Source organism: Convolutriloba macropyga, chromosome 11 (genome assembly GCF_964194025.1).
Source record: "Convolutriloba macropyga chromosome 11, txConMacr16.3, whole genome shotgun sequence".
Classification (NCBI taxonomy): Eukaryota; Metazoa; Xenacoelomorpha; order Acoela; family Convolutidae; genus Convolutriloba; species Convolutriloba macropyga.
This window is the reverse complement of record NC_134478.1, coordinates 34,336,026-34,345,793: the sequence shown is the minus strand read 5'-3', so window position 1 is coordinate 34,345,793 and position 9,768 is coordinate 34,336,026.

Here is a 9,768-nt window from a genome sequence, read left to right as displayed (position 1 = left end):
AACTTGGCCAAGTGACTAACAATCAACTTGAGCACAATTTGTTTTCTTATCTATAGTTGACGTTGACGCTAGGTTTTATATACTTCGATCGATCTCGGTGTAGTTTGTTATAATATCTGTGCAAATTACTGGGTGTCGTCCTATCGGACAATAAGATAAGAGCAACTGAAAACTTGGTCTGGTGGCTGAGCTTATCAAATCAACAACCAAATTGAATAGCGCTTCAAGGCCATTTCAAGCAGCAAGGCTAGAATAGCATGACAAGCGAAATTTAATGCTACATTCTATCGAATCCATACGGATGTGTTCACTTTGTTCAACATTTATTTTTAGTTACTATTATTAGTACGCAATCGTCATACATGAAGTAAAACTGAAACTCAAACTCGAACTACGCTATTATTGCCACGTATTCAAGTGTTCACAATGACACCAATTCAGCTCAAATGGACCAAGAGATAGATACCCAACTTGGTAAGCCAGATTCGATGAGTTTCTCCAATTTTCATAACAATTCAGACAGTGCGGGGCACCGTATAAGGTATCCCGAACCCGAAACTCAGTGTATTCAGAGAATCTTATGACATAGTGATATACAACCAATCAACAGTTCAGTTTGACATGTAAACCCACGTGAATAGCAGCATAAAACGAGCTTCAAATACTACCAAAGATCAGTTGAAACTCTTAAATTTGGTTATATTAAACTGACATACAGTGCGTATTGAGGCACCCTTTCTTGAGCGGTAAAATACTTGTTATCGTATCTCGTTTCTGTAGATGATTTAGTGATTTTACAGCCTTAACTTTACTTTGACTTATTGAAAAGAGAACTAAGTTTGATATTCTCAAAACTTTCTTTCTGAGGAACAAAGTTCCAAAAAGTAAGAGAAACTTTGTTGAAAGCACATAGTCAGTTTTGCTCTTACTTGTTTAAACGAAGCCTAATTTTGTTCAACCTTTGTGTTATTTAAACCAATAGAGACACTTGCTAACTTTGAAATTAGAAAATTTTTAAATCTATTGTCAGATTTGCAACTGGTATAAAATCCTGCTTAACAACTGCTAACTGTAGCAGAACGCAACTCTGCACAGCTATAGCCAAGTTATAGGGATACAGTTTTAAAGAACGCGAATTTCTAAGTTCGGTTTATACAATGAGTTATAAACATAACTCATGCAAATTTTGATTGTTTCAATTTGAATTATTTTGTTATTCTGAGGGAAACAAGTTTGTTATACAGCAAAGCAGCGCAATTAGTTATCAAGAGTAATTGAACAAAAAGTAATGCAACGGTAATCTACAGCATAGCTGATATTACCGTTCACAAAAGTAAACTGCAAAAATTACAAAATCCGGACAGATTTGAAACTGTTGAAACGAAATGGGCGGTGTAAAGTTTTCCTCAACTTTGATAGGAGAGCAGCCGTTACATTTGGTCCGCCGAAACGGACAGTGGAAGGCAAACTGCTCTCCAATTTGATGAAGAGATTGTCGAAGGCAACCCCCAAAGAGAATCAAACAAATCAACAGCGCCACTCCAGTGAGGAAGAGGGAATGTTGGGTGTGCAAATCACAAAAGGCGTTGAAGAGCTAACATCACTTAAAAGGAATCAGCAGAGCAAAAGCAAAAAGCAACCAGGCAATCCAGGCACAACCCGCAGAGAGGAATTTAAATCAACACTGAGAGGTACGACAAGAAGTTTCAAGATTTATTGGAAGAAATTAACATTGAAATAAGATTTGGCTCCAAAATAATTGAAGATTCAGATAGTACCAACAAACTAAAGGTCCTCTACCAACAGACTTTTCATCTTCTGGAGGAATAAATACCCAAGCAACTGCAGCGTCGAAACAAGCTTGTGTCATAACAAGTTAATTTTATTGGCGAACATCTGAGCAAAAATATTTGCTCTAGCGGACTATTTGTTTCGCTGACAATAGACCTAATTTCTTGGAAAAAATTGGAAACGTTTTTTTTCATTTGGATAGGTGTCATGAGAACTACAGTATTCAAATTTAAGGCCTCATATATATATATATATATATATATATATATATATATATATATACATATATATATATATGTATATATATATATATATATATATATATATATATATATGTTTATATATATATATATATATATATATATATATATATATATATTTAGAGAACTAATATTGTTGCAAGTAGTTAACTTGGCCAAGTGACTAACAATCAACTTGAGCACAATTTGTTTTCTTATCTATAGTTGACGCTAGGTTTTATATACTTCGATCGATCTCGGTGTAGTTTGTTATAATATCTGTGCAAATTACTGGGTGTCGTCCTATCGGACAATAAGATAAGAGCAACTGAAAACTTGGTGTGGTGGCTGAGCTTATCAATTCAACAACCAAATTGAATAGCGCTTCAAGGCCATTTCAAGCAGCAAGGCTAGAATAGCATGACAAGCGAAATTTAATGCTACATTCTATCGAATCCATACGGATGTGTTCTTTTTGTTCAACATTTATTTTTAGTTACTCTTATTAGTACGCAATCGTCATACATGAAGTAAAACCGAAACTCAAACTCGAACTACGCTATTATTGCCACGTATTCAAGTGTTCACAATGACACCAATTCAGCTCAAATGGACCAAGAGATAGATACCCAACTTGGTAAGCCAGATTCGATGAGTTTCTCCGATTTTCATAACAATTCAGACAGTGCGGGGCACCGTATAAGGTATCCCGAACCCGAAACTCAGTGTATTCAGAGAATCTTATGACATAGTGATCTACAACCAATCAACAGTTCAGTTTGACATGTAAACCCACGTGAATAGCAGCATAAAACGAGCTTCAAATACTACCAAAGATCAGTTGAAACTCTTAAATTTGGTTATATTAAACTGACATACAGTGCGTATTGAGAAACACTTTCTTGAGCGGTAAATTACTTGTTATCGTATCTCGTTTCTGTAGATGATTTAGTGATTTTACAGCCATGACTTTACTTTGACTTATTGAAAAGAGAACTAAGTTTGATATTCTGAAAACTTTCTTTCTGAGGAACAAAGTTCCAAAGTAAGAGAAACTTTGTTGAAAGCACATAGGCAGTTTTGCTCTTACTGATTTAAACGAAGCCTAATTTTGTTCAACCTTTGGGTTATTTAAACCAATAGAGACACTTGCTAACTTTGAAATTAGAAAATTTTTAAATCTATTGTCAGATTTGCAACTGGTATAAAATCCTGCTTAACAACTGCTAACTGTAGCAGAACGCAACTCTGCACAGCTATAGCCAAGTTATAGGGATACAGTTTTAAAGAACGCGAATTTCTAAGTTCGGTTTATACAATGAGTTATAAACATAACTCACGCAAATTTTGATTGTTTCATTTTGAATTATTTTGTTATTCTGAGGGAAACAAGTTTGTTATACAGCAAAGCAGCGCAATTAGTTATCAAGAGTAATTGAACAAAAAGTAATGCAACGGTAATCTACAGCATAGCGGATAATACCGTTCACAAAAGCAAACTGCAAAAATTACAAAATCCGGACAGATTTGAAACTGTTGAAACGAAATGGGCGGTGTAAAGTTTTCCTTAACTTTGATAGGAGAGCAGCCGTTACATTTGGTCCGCCGAAACGGACAGTGGAAGGCAAACTGCTCTCTAATTTGATGAAGAGATTGTCGAAGGCAACCCCCAAAGAGAATCAAACAAATCAACAGCGCCACTCCAGTGAGGAAGAGGGAATGTTGGGTGTGCAAATCACAAAAGGCGTTGAAGAGCTAACATCACTTAAAAGGAATCAGCAAAGCAAAAGCAAAAAGCAACCAGGCAATCCAGGCACAACCCGCAGAGAGGAGCTTAAATCAACACTGAGAGGTACGACAAGAAGTTTCAAGATTTATTGGAAGAAATTAACATTAAAATAAGATTTGGCTACAAAATAATTGAAGATTCAGATAGTATCAACAAACTAAAGGTCCTCTACCAACAGACTTTTCATCTTCTGGAGGAAGAAATACGCAAGCAACTGCAGCGTTGAAACAAGCTTGTGCCATAACAAGCTAATTTTATTGGCGAACATCTGAAAAAAAACAAGAAAGCGCACAGCGAGTTTGGACTAATATTGGCTTGCATATATCAGCAAAGGCACGCAACCAGCAATGAATGCCAAGAAAAGCAACGCAACTCAAGCAGTAAATGACAACGAAAGCGACAACAATAACCAACGGACAAACCAGTTGCTAAAACAGTACAAACTGGAGCAACAGCAAGCGGCCAAGATACGGAGAATGTGTCCGAAACATCTTCAGGAAACCAAAGGTGTGAGGAAAAGACAAAAAAATTGGAAATTGAATTTAAAACCAAGATGAGACTGGAAAAGGCACGGTTCGAACGGAGAAGACTAGAGCTGGAAAAGCAAACGAAGCAACTGGAAACCAAGCACCATCTACTGGAGGTAGAGCGTGAGCTAGAGCGCAAAGTAAAGAGAACAGCATTAGAAAATGAAGATGTCCGTTCCAAATCAACTAGGGCTCGAGACAAGTCACCTTTCAACTTGACACCAAAAACTAGAGCTGATTCAGATTGGGCCAGTAATTTCGACAACCTGCTAACTCCAGATCGATCAACAGCTCGCTCCGAAGCAACCCTGGAAGTGAACAGGCATGGCCAATTCGTACGTTATCTCAGTTAACGAGAACATTCCTCAAGTCTCGGTGACCGAGATGTTTAACCCGGAGCTGGTATACGGTACAACAGTGGTTATTCAGGTAGCAGAGACCTACCAAAGCTGAAGTTGAACAATTTCGACAAAGAACCTCTGGAGTGGCCGGAGTGGTCTAGTATGTTCATTGCTACAGAGGACCAACGCCCAATACCAGACTCAGAGAAGATGAGCCATCTGAAGACTCTACCGACAAGCAAAGCCAGGTCAGCAATCTTTGGAATGGGCTATTCTGGACAGTTCTATGGTGCTGCAGAGAGCTTTATGGAGAGGAAGTTCAAAAGGCCTAATGTAATTATCGCTGCACAGCTAGAGAGTCTTCGCAAAGCTAGTCAGTTGAAACTGCATGAATTAACAGGTCTAATCAGTTTCTCAATTTTTGTTTCCGATTTTGTTAATGTGTTCAAAAACTACAAGCAGATTGGTGATCTGCAATCAAGCTCGACACTGTATATGGCAGTAGATAAACTATTTTAAGTTCTCAAAGAGAAGTGGTGTTTCTATGTTGATGATAAAGATGAAGATTGGCCTGATGTGGTTATGTTTGAAAAATGGCTATCTAGGATAGCATTCTTGCACAAAAGGTTTTCAGCTTTCAAACGAGAGTGAAGAGAGCAAGACCGAAGTGGCACAAATAGATACACATGGTTCTCAAAAACATCGAACTTCAGTGCTAAGTCGAATTTGGAAGAAACGAAGCAAATGCAAAGTGATCAATGTCCGCTAGATGATGAAACTATTAAAATTTGCATAGGTCTACTATTAAGGAACAAGAGTGTGAATGATCGCTACGCAGCAGTGAGGAAGCAACGCTTGTGTCAGGTATGTCTAAGCAAAGGACATGCAATCAAAGATTGTAATGTCAATGCGTGCGGTATCAATGGATGCATCAAGAAGCACAATTGATTAATACACTCAAAAAACTAAATGCATGAGGGCAATCACGCAGTCAACGTAAGCGCAGCAACAAACCAGAAAAACGAAGTTACAAGCTTTCGTCAGAAAGTTGCGGTGGCAACAGATTTTATTGTTTCAACACTGAATTGCTTGATTCGCAGTTTAAATAATTGTATCAAAGGTTTAACATTCATGGCTCATCATAAGATGATGAAATTGCTTCTTGATGAAACCAAACCTGACACACATTTACAAGTCAATGATGGCGCCTTGTTCTGGCACTATCACTGTCTTATGACGTATAAGTCAATTAGGCAAGGCAATGAAACTCCCAACTGCGGAACCCAAAAGTTGATTTACGTTCACAATACAATATCATGACAGCGCCATGATTTGACGCTATCACCATGTAACTGATCTATGAGTCAATTATCGATTGTAAAAATTTCTCATCCAGTTTGTTTTAATTTTAGAGATAAAAATAGCCATGGACTCATGACGGGCAAAAGAAGACAAGATGTTTGTGATTTCGCCTTCAATGAAGATGTGAAAGTGGCTGAGAATATCCAAACCAAGGGAAGTTAGAAACCTTTGCTTTCAAAATCAACGTCGCCAGTCAGTCAAAGAAGGAACTGCACGCAAAAAATGATGCCAGAGAGTGCAACGAATTTTACAGGCGAGCGGTACGAAGTGGGAATGCTGCGGAGTGTACCAGAGCCAAACGTGCCAAACAACTACAGCTAAGCCTTGTGTCAGCTTTACTCACTGGAGCGAAGATTCCAAAGGGCCCCGAAACTGAAGAGTTTGTATCAACAGTCAATAGATGCCGATGTAAGAAAGGGATTCGTAAAGATATTGGACGAGTCCAAAGTGAAAGGCGCCTTCGGGAAAGAATGGTATTTGCCAAACCATCTGATGAATGGTCTTTGACTGGCAAAGTAAGACGTGTTTGCAATGATGCATCAAAATACAAAGAAGTATGTCTAAAAGACCAGCTACTAGCAGCACATGATCTGCTACAGGGGTTAATTTGAACAATTTTGAGATTCCTTGAAGGACCAATAGCCCTGACAGCTGACATCGGATCGATGTTTCTACAAGTGCAAGTTCCCGAACAGGATAGAATTTGCTTGAGAATCTTATGGCGTCCAAGGACTAATGAACCTGTTCAGATATACGAATATCAGAGTCAAGAATTTAATGCTAAGAGTTCAACTTAAGCAGACTACGCTCTAAAGCGAGTGGGACTGGACAGCGAAAAAGAATATCCGATTGCAGCAAATGCAACACAAAACAACTTCTTTGTGGACGATTTCATCAAATCGGTAGAAACACCTGAACAAGTAATTAAGTTCGCTAGTCCACTACGACATACTCTCTTACATTATGAATTCGAACTGATGGAGTGGATAAGCAACAACGACGCAGTTACCGAGGCTATTTCAGAAGACTTGAAGTCAATCAGCAACACGAAAAAGTTGAAGTGGAACCCAAGACGGAGGGATCATCAGTGCAAGAACTACAATGGACTGTTACTGATGATAGTCTTCAAGTATGCAGAGGTACCAGCAAAGCAGTTGAAGCACCTATAACCCAGAGGAAGATTCCCTCTCCGGTCTCCTCAGTATTTGACCCGATCGGACCGTTTGCTCCGTTCAGTGTTCACATGAGACGACTTCTGACAGGCATCTGGACTAAAAATGAACAACATTGGGACAACGATGCGGAGCCTGGTGAAGCAGAACAATTCCTGACATGGAAAGAACAACTTCCATGACTTAACAAGTCTAATCAGTTTCTCAATTTTTGTTTCCGATTTTGTTAATGTGCTCAAAGAGTACAAGCAGATTGGTGATCTGCAATCAAGTTCGACACTGTATATGGCAGTAGATAAACTACCTTAAGTTCTCAAAGAGAAGTGGTGGTTCTATGCTGATGATAAAGATGAAGATTGGCTTGATGTGATTATGTTTGAAAAATGGCTATCTAGGATAGCATTCTTGCACAAAAGGTTTTCAGCTTTCAAACGAGAGCGAAGAGAGCAAGACCGAAGAGGCAGAAATAGATACAAACGGTTCTCAAAAACATCGAAATTCAGTGCTAAGTCGAATTTGGAAGAAACGAAGCAAATGCAAAGTGATCAATGTCCGCTAGATGATGAAACTATTAAAATTTGCATAGGTCTACTATTAAAGAACAAGAGTGTGAATGATCGCTACGCAGCAGTGAGGAAGCAACGCTTGTGTCAGGTATGTCTAAGCAAAGGACATGCAATCAAAGATTGTAATGTCAATGCGTGCGGTATCAATGGATGCATCAAGAAGCACAATTGATTGCTACACTTAGTTGCTGCACAACTAAATGCATGAGGGCAATCACGCAGTCAAGGTAAGCGCAGCAACAGTCAACCATAAAAACGAAGTAACAAGTTTTCTTCAGATAGTTGCGGTGGCATCAGATTTCGTTGTTTCAACACTGAATTGGTTGATTCGCAATTTAAATAATTGTATCAAAGACTTAACATTTGTGGCTCATCATAAGATGATGAGATTTCTACTTGAAGAAACCAAACCTGACATACCTTTACAAATTGATGATGGCGCCTTGTTCTGGCACTATCGCTGTCTTATTGACGTATCAGTCAATTAGGCAAGGCAATGAAACTTTAACTGTGGAACCCAAAATTGAATTACCTTCACAATATCATGACAGCGCCATATTTTGACGCTATCATCATGTAACTGATCTAAGAGTCAATTATCGGTTGTAAAAATTTCTCATCCAGTTCGTTTTAATTGTAGAGATGAAAATAGTGGTGGCAACAGGCTGTACACATATGCTCTCTGTATGGATACTCCATGGACTCATGACGCCCAAAAGAAAACAAGATGTTCGTGATTTCGTCTTCAATGAAGATCTGAAAACGGCTGTGAATATCCAAATCAGGGGGGACATAGAAACCTTTTCTTCCAAAATCAACGTCGTCAGTCAGTCAAAGAAAGAACTGCAGGCACAAAAGATGCCCAGAGAGAACAACGAAGTTTACAGGCGAGCGGTACGAAGTGGGAATGCTGCGAAGTGTACCAGAGCCAAAGGTGCCAAACAACTACAGGTAAGCCTTGGGTCAGCTTTACTCACTGGAGCGAAGATTCCAAAGGTCCCTGAAACTGAAGAGTTTGTATCAACAGTCAATAGATGCCGATGTAGGAAAGGGAATCGTAAAGATATTGGACGAGTCCAAAGTGAAAGGCACCTTCGGGAAAGAGTGGTTTTTGCCAAACCATCTGATGAATGGTATTTGCCTGGCAAAGAAAGACGTGTTTGCAATGGTGCATCAAAATGCAAAGAAGTATGCCTAAAAGACAAGCTACTAGCAGCACATGATCTGCTACAGGGGTTAATTTGAACAATTTTGTGATTCCGTGCAGGACCAAGTTTGTTATACAGCAAAGCAGCGCAGTTAGTTATCAAGAGTAATTGAACAACAAGTAAAGCAACGGTAATCTACAGCATAGCGGATAATACCGTTCACAAAAGTAAAATGCAAAAATTACAAAATCCGGACAGATTTGAAACTGTTGAAACGAAATGGGCGGTGTAAAGTTTTCCTCAACTTTGATAGGAGAGCAGCCGTTACATTTGGTCCGCCGAAACGGACAGTGGAAGGCAAACTGCTCTCCAATTTGATGAAGAGATTGTCGAAGGCAACCCCCACAGAGAATCAAACAAATCAACAGCGCCACTCCAGTGAGGAAGAGGGAATGTTGGGTGTGCAAATCACAAAAGGCGTTGAAGAGCTAACATCACTTAAAAGTAATCAGCAAAGCAAAAGCAAAAAGCAACCAGGCAATCCAGGCACAACACGCAGAGAGGAGCTTAAATCAACACTGAGAGGTACGACAAGAAGTTTCAAGATTTATTGGAAGAAATTAACATTAAAATAAGATTTGGCTACAAAGTATTTGAAGATTCAGATAGTACCAACAAACTAAAGGTCCTCTATCAACAGACTTTTCATCTTCTGGAGGAAGAAATAACCAAGCAACTGCAGCGTTGAAACAAGCTTGTGTCATAACAAGCTAATTTTATTCGCGAACATCTGAAAAAAGCAAGAAAGTGCACAGCAAGTTTGGACTACTATT